The sequence below is a fragment of the Pygoscelis adeliae genome, unplaced genomic scaffold, assembly GCF_000699105.1.
Source record: "Pygoscelis adeliae isolate BGI_AS28 unplaced genomic scaffold, ASM69910v1 Scaffold285, whole genome shotgun sequence".
Taxonomy (NCBI): Eukaryota; Metazoa; Chordata; class Aves; order Sphenisciformes; family Spheniscidae; genus Pygoscelis; species Pygoscelis adeliae.
The window spans coordinates 19,537-29,701 of NW_008824867.1; the positions used below are offsets into that span (position 1 = coordinate 19,537).

The 10,165-nt window shown below is 60.3% G+C and overlaps 1 long non-coding RNA gene across 1 annotated transcript; it reads right to left on the minus strand.

The window, feature by feature from the left end:
• Positions 1-2,542: 2,542 nt before the first annotated feature.
• On the minus strand, positions 2,543-5,794 carry LOC103917335. Its single transcript, XR_663621.1, has 3 exons — positions 5,411-5,794; positions 4,029-4,129; positions 2,543-3,122 (listed from the first exon to the last, which is right to left on the minus strand). It is a non-coding gene; the product is annotated as an uncharacterized LOC103917335 (long non-coding RNA).
• Between the last annotated feature and the right edge of the window lie 4,371 nt (positions 5,795-10,165).

The window sequence follows — 10,165 nt, forward strand, 5'->3', positions numbered from 1 at the left end:
GGGGTCCTCCCTAGGACCCTTCCGCCAAGTCCTGGCCCAGTTGGGCCCTGGCAGCTACAAGCACCCCAAGGTGCAGCAACATGGGGGGTCCTCCCAGGGGAGAGGTGTCAGGCAGCCCCAGGGACAGTGGGGTCCCGCCATGGGGCAGGAGGGGATGCCAGTGTGAGTGCTGGCCCTGCCCACAGCCAGGCCTGTGGCTTTTAACAGCCATCTGCCAGGACGCTGCCTGCACCCACTACCGCCCCAGCTCCAGGGGCTGACCCTGAGCTCCAGCCCCAGGGAAGGGTGCATGGGCCTGGGCCAGGGCACCCACTAGCCCATGGCCCTGTGCTTTGTGGGGCAGCGTGTGCAAGGAAGGGTATTGCCAAGGCAGGGAGCGTTCTGGTATCTCGCAAGCTGAGCTGCGGCAGGGGCACCCCTTCGGGTCCAGCAGGCAGCTGGTGTGTGTGTGCAGGGCTGGCCTCAAGATTTGGGTAGGATGTTATGGGGGAGATGTGGCTCCTGTCTCCTGGATGCTCCTGCACCTGGGTTCTTTTCCCATGGCCGTCAAGGATCCACCTTCAAGGTGTTGGGATATATGGACTCGCTGAAGGAGCCAGACCTCACATCACTGAGCCCGCTGCTCAGCCCCACATCCTCTCCTGTCTGTCCCACCTGTGGTCCAGGCCTGGGGAGGCCAGCTCAGCTCCACACCTCGGTCACCAGCGCAGGGGTGGGAACACAAGGCTGGCTGGGCTGCTCCCCGCATCGATGGCCATGGGGGTCCCTGCTCTGCCCGGCACGCACGGTGGCCCCCAGCACCAGCCCTGCCTGCCTTTCCCTCACAAGCAGCAGTGCGAGCGCAGGCAGCTGCCGGCATGGCTCTGCACACCAGCTGTCTCGCCTGAGCGCGTGCTGCCTGCCAGATTACTCAGTCCAGCCTGGGCACACACCGGCTGGCTGGGAGAGATGGGACAAGGCAAGGAGTGTTTGAGGTCAGACAGTTTTCCCTGGTTAAGGCAGACCAGGAAGTCTTAGGTAACTTTTCAAAGGCACTCAGTGTTCATCCCTTGGCAGCCAGGCCAGCTCGCAAGGAGGTGCCCACACTAACAGGCAGGGACGCCGTGTCCATCGCTTGCCTGGCCCCACACAAGCCAAAAGCATGAAACCCCCCCCCAGACTTCACTTTCCCCCATTTTACCGGGCTGGAAGCATTACCAGGTCTATCGGGCTTATCAGCGGCAGAGCTGGGAACAAAACCGCCTGAGACCTTGGACGCCGCGTCTCCCCCGACGGCAGCTCCCGCACAGAAGCAATCCTGGTCTCTGCAGCTGCTCAGCACTTTTCCTTCCAACACTGAACAGCTGCTTTGGGAAACCACAAACACCATGAGCTCATAGGGACTGGCCTGACCGGCAGGGACGGGAGACCTACGTGTGACAGCTCAGCTGTGGTATGATAGTTACATATTTTCAAGCTGCTTTTGGAAAACAGCCTCTCCAAAAAAAACCCCAGCAGGGCAGAGGGCAAAGGGAACGGCGTCCAAGCGAAGGAGCCTGCCTACCAGCCTGGTGGCTCCTGCGGACATACGGGGTGGGAGCTGTGCACAGGCAATGGTTGCGCTGGCCCCGGCACGCAGCCTGGCTGGGCACTCAGCCGGCGACGGCGCATGGTGCAGCGCTGCCAACTGCGCCCACACCTCTGTATTAGCAGCAAGAGCAACGTGCAATTTATACCATTTATGCAACTTCCATTTATCCAAATTAAAAGCATCCCCCAGGAGTCTGGCAGGTCACCAAGCCCTCAGCTGAGCAATGCCTGGGCACCGACTCATATTTTTAATTTCATCTTCCCCTGCTTCATGATGAAATACTTAAGAGCGATTGTTTAAGCAGTCAAGAATTCTAGTCCTGCATCCAGGAGCCCCTGCAGCCGTCAGGAGAATGGACGGTAGAAGCCTCACAGTGCTTCCTACACCAGTTATTATCCCATTTTCTGACCCAAGCATGGAAAGGCAGCGGGCTGTTTTCTGGTTCACGCTGTGAGTCACCCCTCAAGCCTAACCCTACCTGTCCACAGCCCAGCGCTGTAAACAGCAGACCATAAAAGCGATCTGTATCACAGATAGCATCAGCAAGCAATCCTGCCCCCGCTGCCTCCGCCACTCCCTGTGCCTGCCGGCTCAACGCCTGCGCCTCTGTCTGCAAACCCAGCATGGCTTGGGCCACACAGAAACCCTGTGACAGTGCCATCACAGAGCCACCGTCTGACCCAGAGCTGCGGTAAGCCGGGAGGGACTGCCCGGGCGCTGGGGACATCCCACCCAGGTTCCCATGTGCAGTAGCCAGAGCCTGGGCCAGCAGAGTGGGCAGCTGCTGGCCGGCCCTCGCTCTGAGCCCTCCCAGGAGCAGAACATCCCACCTGGGCTGGGTGGGATGAAGTGACCTCCAATACGATGCGAAACTGCCATGGAAGTGCCCATGAGGATATAACCCAAGGTGCCAAACAGAGGGGGACTGTGCTGGCATCTCCAGGACCACTTAGGAAAGTGAGGGGGTTTAAATGGGGTGGCAGGTTATTTATGTTACAGCAGCACCTAGAAGCTCATGTGTTTTGCAGACCTCACTGTCAGGAGCTGGAATAGGAGAGAAAGGCAGAGGGAAGGAGAAAACGCTGTTTTCCCTTCACAAGGGTGGCACGGTGCTGCCCGAGTCCCTGCCCCGTGCCTTGCTGCAGGCACCAGCACTCAGGGGTCTCCCCCCACCCAGGGATGCCCCAGGCACCGGCCCGAGTCCTGCCACCACGTGCAGATGTCGGTTCTCCTGTTCCCACAAATGTCTGCCCTGTCCCGGAGACCATCCCAGCTTCATTATTTTCTTAATCCCAGCCTTCATTGTTTTTTTAATCCCAGTGTTCACACAATGCACTTTGAACACAAGGCCATTGCGGCGGTGGCTGCCCGCCGTGGGATACGGGGGATTTGCTGTGCAGTTTTTCCAGCCCCCTGCATGCCTGCAGACGCGTGAGGGCATTTGTGTGTGAGAGCCCGGGCTGTACGTGGGGTGGGAGCAGGCTCCCTCACTGGCTCTCACTCTGAAAATAGCCATGTCTGCTTTACACACGCCTGCCTGGCGGCTCGGCTCCTGTAAAAGGAGAAGGGAAAAGCCATTTGGAAATGGCAGGGAGCTCCTTGCCAAAGCCCTTAAAGAGCCCAGGTGGGGAGAGCTGCCTGCACGCTCCCACAAGCTCTCCTCTCCTCTCCCCGGGGCACTGCTACTGCACTAGGACCTGGAGCAGACATCGCTCCCGGAGCGCTCGCTGGGACATGCCAAGCGCAAGCTGCCGGCTTCCCAAATATAGCCCTGCACACAGAGGTGGAGGCAGCTGCTCAGGGTGCGGGGACAGCCGTGCTCCCCTCCCGCCGCCCTTTTGGATCTGAAACTTTCCCACTTTGTGCTGAGGATTAAATATTCAGCTGGTGCCGCACGGAGCGATGGTGGGGATGTGTTGATCCCCAAAAGACCCCGTGTGCTGGATGAAGTGGAAATCACAGTGTTCCCCAGCTCGACATGCAGTGAGCAGGGGACACGGAGCCACGCTGCCCCGACCAGCAGGGCTGACAGCTGGGTGGGTCCCAGGAATCTGTGAGCTGGGAACTTTTTACTTAGTTTGGAAATAGCTTTGCAAATGGCTGGTTTTCACAGCCTAAACTGTTTGGATTTTGCATTGCTTTCTCAATAACTCAGCTGTATTTTTTTCCTGCCCCAGCAGCCTGCGGAATAGTTTCTGGTTGGGGAAATATTTTTTTCCATTTGCTTCATCATGCGACTGCTTTTGCCGCTCCATTTCCTCGTCCAGCTTCATGCCCTTATCCTGCTGGGACAAAAACTTGGGTCTGCCCCGAGGACCTCATCCCTCCCACTGCAGGCTGGAGGCTGTGCTGAGCCCACCACCGGGCTCGGTGCTGCCAGAGCCGGGGTGCTCCTCCGGCCCAGGCCATGCCACTGCTGCCTCACGGCTTTAATTCTTTAACAAGAAAACGGAGTTACCTTCTTTGGGTGTATTTATAGGTCTTTGCGATAATTATATATTTTGAAGTCATGCCTCTTTGGCTACAGTCGCAGCTCAGGCAGCAGGTGATGCTGTAACACTAAACCAGGCAGGAAGGGTTAAAATTACTTTTAATTAACTGATTCCCCCGGTCCCACCTGCTGTAAGAGTATACAGCCCTGGCGGCATGCTAACCCAGCCAGGCTGCGACTGCGCGTGCCCAGGCATCCTGGCAGGCAGGAGGGATAGTTTACATTCTCCTTTCCCCCACGCTTTGCTGCAGGAAAGCAGCAGGAGCACTGTAATGCTCTCAGCAAAACCACCGTAGGAGCTCGGGGAGGGCTTGTAGCCATCGCAGGGGCATCACCAAGCTGCATGTATGGCGCAGGAGCGAGCTGGCAGTTTCCCCATGCAGCAGGGAGCAGAGCAAACCCCAGCACAGGACCTTCCGCTGAAATCCAAGACTCTCCCATGGATTTGTGTGTGCTCTGCCTGGGAAGCACCTGGCCAGAAACTGGGTAAAAAGCAACCAGCTCCCTGCACGCTTCCTTCCCTTCTTCTGCCTCCGCCACAGGGTGGTGGTACCGGCGTTGGGGGAGCAAAGACTGCTCCAGAAAAACAACCTCCCTTGCCCAAAATAGCTTGCAAAATGGTTGCTGGCCTGGTGGCGGGGAGCGCGGACGGTTTGCTCCGCAGCCTCTGTGCCAGCACAAAGTGCACAAAGTGCCGGCACGGAGGCCACGGTGCAAACCGTCCACGCTCCCTGCCACTGCACCAGCTGGCCAGCAAACATTCCCGGTGTCCCAATTCATCACCAACAGAGCTCCACGGCACAGGCTGTAATTATCTTGCATTTCCAGCCTGACCGCAGGGTGTTTGCCTGTAATTAGCTTTTGGGATTTAGGAGCTCATATGATCCAGGGTTATCGTTAGCCACCAGAGCCGTGCTGGGATTTAAAGGGACGATGCGGCTATTTGCATATCTACCATGCTGTTGCTATCGTCCGATGCATTAAATAGAAAGATGAGTCCCTCCCCAAAGCCTGTGCATGTCCTCGCCCCGCCACGGATGCTTTTTTGGGCAGGGATGATGAGGTCCCAAGCAAAGCAGGACAGCTTGCTTGTAAATATTTCCGCCGGGACTTTTTGGTCCTTGCCATCACCTCGGTTTTGGTGCCACCCCGGCTCAAGGCTCTCGGTAAATGCTATAGGCAGGCCCTATAGCTCTGCGCCACCCACTGCTTTCCCTTACAAGCTGTTATTTCCCCCGTGCAAGCTCCCCCAGCCCTGCCACTGCCGTCCCCTCCACTCTGCTCCTCACCCCAGGGGTCCCGGGCAGGGGGTCCCGGTGTGCCCGATGTCGGCTCGGGCACGTACTCACGGGGTCTAGGGAAGCCAAGGCAGGGCAGCCCGCCAGCCCATGTCCATCTGCACTTCTCCACGGTCCCTGTGGTTTCGCCTCCTTCCCTCGCGTGCGACACTCCAGCGGGCAGAAATAGCCCCAAAACACGTGCCGCCTTCCGGGAAGCGATGCCAGAGGCCGAGCAGCCCCGGCGCCCTGGGCACAGCCCTCCCTCGGGGGCTCCCACTGGCACCGGTGGCACTAGAGAGTCCAGCCCGGCACAGTGCTGGGGCACAGTCCGGTAACAGCTCCAGCGAGGAACATCTCCAGTTATCCGCCAAGATAATAAATTCTGCCTTAGAGTTTCTCACCTGGCAACAGTCACCAAGGAAACCTGGACGGCTGCTGCGGGTCCCCGCCGGCACTGCCCGGGGGGGTCCCCACGGCGCTGGCAGAGGGGCTCCGGCTGCACCCTGACCGGCCGGCTGAGCGGGCGAAGGGCCAGCTGCCCGTGCTGTAACCTGAGCCCAGGCCCAGCAAAATGCCCATCAGTCTGGGCCTGGCCCTCGCGCCACCTCTCTGGAGTCGAGTGTGGGTTTCACCAGATTTGGGGTGGGTTTTGAGGTTTTCCTGGCTGTTGAGCCCTGTCTGTGTGCATCGGGAAGGGTGACCTGGAGCTGCCTCAGGATCCCAGGGGGTTTCCTGGTCCCCGGTGCCAGTTTGGCCAGGGATTTTGGTCACTTGTGTTAAAAGCGGCAGAGGACCCCAAGTGCTCAGAGACCTCTGGAAATCCATCAGTGCTGGAGGGAGACCGGCTCTCGCTGCCCCTCGGAGAGGCCGTGCCACTGCCTCCAGGGCTGCCTGCCACATGGCACTTCCCTATTTATAGCACCTGTGGTTATGCCTTTTCCTGTCCCCTGCCCGGCTGTCCCCTGGCAGTGCTACCCCGAAGCACAGAGACAAGCGCTGACGCTTCCAGCAAGTCATTTCAGCCCTGGTACGGCTAATTCTGCAAAAGGCTTCCCAGCCCTGTGCTGCCTGGAAACCTGGCACTGGTGCTGGTCCCGGCAGGCTACCAGCATGGGCGTGAGAGCAACCGGGAAAGGCCATCAGGCTTGGGACAGGGCTCTGTCCCTGGGCCAGGCTAAGGCAGCTGGGGTGCAGCCACTGCCCTGCCATCAGAGGTGTGGGGGTGAACAGTCACCCCAAATATTGTTGCATGTAGCCGTGATATCGGTACGGAAACTTCCTCCATCAATCATTAACCACACGTGGGTCCCTGCCTGCGGTGCAGCTCTGGCACAGCTCCCTTGACTAGGGGTGGGCGCTGAGCTTCCCGGCAGCATGTGGGGCTGGAGCAAGGGGCTGTGCCCAGCCTGGGATTGCACCCCCAGGGCCATCCCGGAGATGTGGGATGCCTGGCAGCACCTCAGCATCCTTGGCTCATGGCTGGGGCTCAGCTGGTCGATGTAGTGCTGCTGGCTCTGGGTGGTTTAGCGTGGACTGATGTGAGCCAGCAGGATCTCTGTTTGCTCCCCAGTGTGGCTTTTGGTGGGTCTCGTGTCCTTGTCCCTCTGGACTCCACTCCCCCCACCCAAAGCTCCTGTGGCTCAGACATCCCCGTGCGGCCTCTCCTCCGCACACAACAGCGGCAGCATGCCAGCAGCCCTGCCCCGGCTGGGGGAAGAAGCAGGAAACCTGAGGATCAAGATAAGAGCTTCAGGGTTCAGATCAAGGAGTTGGGGCATTTTTGGCTGCGCTCCCTGCCCTGCTGTCCAAGGGTCCCAACCACCTCCCTGCTCCCGGCCAGGCGCCTGCTTGGGCTGGTTGGTATTTCTATTCCGTGTGGCACAGGACCTGCTGCTGCTCAGGGGGTGCCTCATTAGGGCACAAAATACCAGCAGTGAGCGGTGATGTCCCCCAGCCCGGCGCAGGGGGACCCCTGGGCAGGCAGCAGAGCCGTGCACACTGTGCAGGGGCTGCTCCTTGCAGGGGCTGCTCCTTGCAGGGGCTGCATTAGGCAGCAAGGAGCCAGGGATGCCATTTGTTAGAGGAGACGCTAATTCAGCTGGAAGCCCCACATGAGCTGTCAGGTGATGTCCCCACCACAAGCCATTCAAGCCAGTGGTGGAGGCACAAGGCTGCCCAGAGCCGCATGGGCGTAGCCAGGTGGGTAATGCAGTGCCGTGCTGTGCTGTGCCGTGCCACCTGGCACGGTGGGCAGCCCCTTGGCACTCCATGTCCCAGCAGCCACCGGCCCGGGCCGACCCACCAGGATTAAGGAGGCTGTGAGGAGTAAGTAATTTAAATCCAGATTAGACTTAAGCAGCTGCTGCGCAAAGGGGATGTGAGCAGGGGCCGCGCGGCAGGGACGAGCGGGTGAGAGCCTGACTGGCGCTCCTGCAATGCAAGAAGGGGCTGCCAGGGCAGGGTCCGCCCGGGGGGGTCCATGCCCTGGGGTATTGCCCAGTGGCTGGCTTTTGACCCCCGGCTTGGCTTGCGTGCACCAGGCTGGAGTCAGTAGTGCTGGGCCGTGGGACGGGGCACCCTGGGGTGAGATGCTCCCAGCCATGGGGAGCAGGCACGGGCAGGAGGACGAAGCCCAGAGACACGCTGGGCTGCTCGCTTTGTAGGTGCCGAAGAGAGGCCATCCCTCCACGCGGGGCTGCTGAGCATGTTCCACCTCTTCTCCCGCTGCTGGTCGTGGCTGCAGGCCATACAGGAGCCCGTCAGGTAGGTCCCCATGCCCATTCCTTGGGGGTCTCCGGGGGGCACAACATTTACCTGTGCTTTTATCGGGGAGGGCACTGGTGCGGTAACACTGCAAGAGCGGTGCCCGTTGCAGGAACTGTCCCCAAACCACGCAGCGAGGCACACGCGTGTCCTCGCTGCCCCTCCAGCAGGCAGGAGCTGGGCAGGAAGGGGAGCAGGGCAGGCGGGGGTGCGCATGCAGGAAACGCTCCCAGCGAGATTCCCTCTGTGCAAAGTCAGCAGCTCCCCAAGAAAGCTGGGGAGGTCGAACTGAAACACCTGCCGTGTTTGCACATGTCAGGAGACCCAGGTTAATTCCCTGGGGATGGCACTGCACCAGCCCAGGCAGACACTGCAGGCGGTGAGGGGGTTTATGGTCTTCTCCTGCCAATGAGGACACGTTGCCGTAATGCCGGAGGTGGAGCTGTGCCACCCATGCAGCCTGGTCTGTATGTTTAAGAAGAAAACGACACTGCGAATGAATACTGTGGCTTGTCAACCACAGGGAAAATGTTCTGCTTGTGGCTCCGGTGGAGCACATCGCTGGAGACCAAATAGAACTGTTCAGCAATAGGAAAAACCTCCTCAGTCCAGGCAGAAGCTCATAAAATGTCCCTGCTACCTCTCCCTAGCCATGTATACCCATAACTCACTGACACAGAAGGACACCAAGAGCAATCATTAACTGTTCACATATAAGGAACAATCATTTTGGCCTGTGCATATCATTGCTTAATCCTATATGATCTGAAAAGAAATCGTTGCCATAGAAAGTGCATTGAAGGCTCCGCAGTGCGGCTGCCCCACAGTGCCAGGGCGGCTCCAGGCACCTGTGCCTGCCCTCACCCTCTCCCTGGCACCGGCGACCGTCCCTGCCCTCGCCCCCAGCTCAGCCAGAGCCTGTGTCACTGTCCTGCCCCTCTCCCGCCGTGCACAGGGTCCCTTGCCTGGGAGCCCCAGGGCCAGCAGTGGTCACTGCTCCCCAGGGAGCACAGCCGTTCTCTGGGATGCTCACCCTCTGTTGTCGCTCCTCAGAAAGGTGACCCTCCTCGTTGTGGGGCTAGACAACGCGGGGAAAACCTCCATCATCATGGACATAGAGAGAGGTGAGGAGCAGCAGGGCCCTGGAGCTGGCTTTGGCTGGAGGCAGCAGCTTTACAGTCCTTTGCAACCAAGTGCCTGAGCCTTGAAGGACCAGGACCCTTGAAATACAGCTGCTGGGCTGGGGGAAGCGCGCAGGGCTTGTGCTGTGCCCTGGGCAGCCCTGGGAGCGGGAGCAGGCATGTGGCCGGGGGAGGAGGAGGCACATGCCACAGGGACGGCCCTGGAGCTGGCTTTGGCTGGAGGCAGCAGCTTTACAGTCCTTTGCAACCAAGTGCCTGAGCCTTGAAGGACCAGGACCCTTGAAATACAGCTGCTGGGCTGGGGGAAGCGCGCAGGGCTTGTGCTGTGCCCTGGGCAGCCCTGGGAGCGGGAGCAGGCATGTGGCCGGGGGAGGAGGAGGCACATGCCACAGGGATGCTCCTGGACTCGCTGCGCCAGCTCTCTGCCCTCTCCCCACATGCAGCGCTGGCCGGTGAGGTGCTGCCCGTGCCGCAGCCTGGCCAGACCCGCCTGCGGGTGGACAGGTTTGAGGTGACGCTGGTGGACCTGCCCGGGGGCCAGCGCTCCCGCAGCGCCTGGCCCAGCCGCTACAGTGATGCCCACGGGCTCCTCTTCGTCCTGGACTCCAGTGACCTGGCGCGGATGGAAGAGGCCCGCAAGGTCCTGAGCCGTGTCCTGAGCCATCCCGATGTCTCCGGGAAGCCTATCTTACTGTAAGGCCGAGTCCCCGGGATGTGACCTGTAAGGTTTGGGGTGGGGAGGGAGTGGGAACCTGTTGCTGGGGTTGTGGGGAGTGTGGCCGGCCTCCTGCGGGGATGTGGTGCCCAGGGGGCTGTCGGGGGGATGCTGGGACGTGGGGACCCCAGCGGTGCTCAGGACCTGGGAGCATCCCTGGAGAGGGGCTGGGGAGGGGGCTCCAGCGCCGGGTACGGGCCGGGG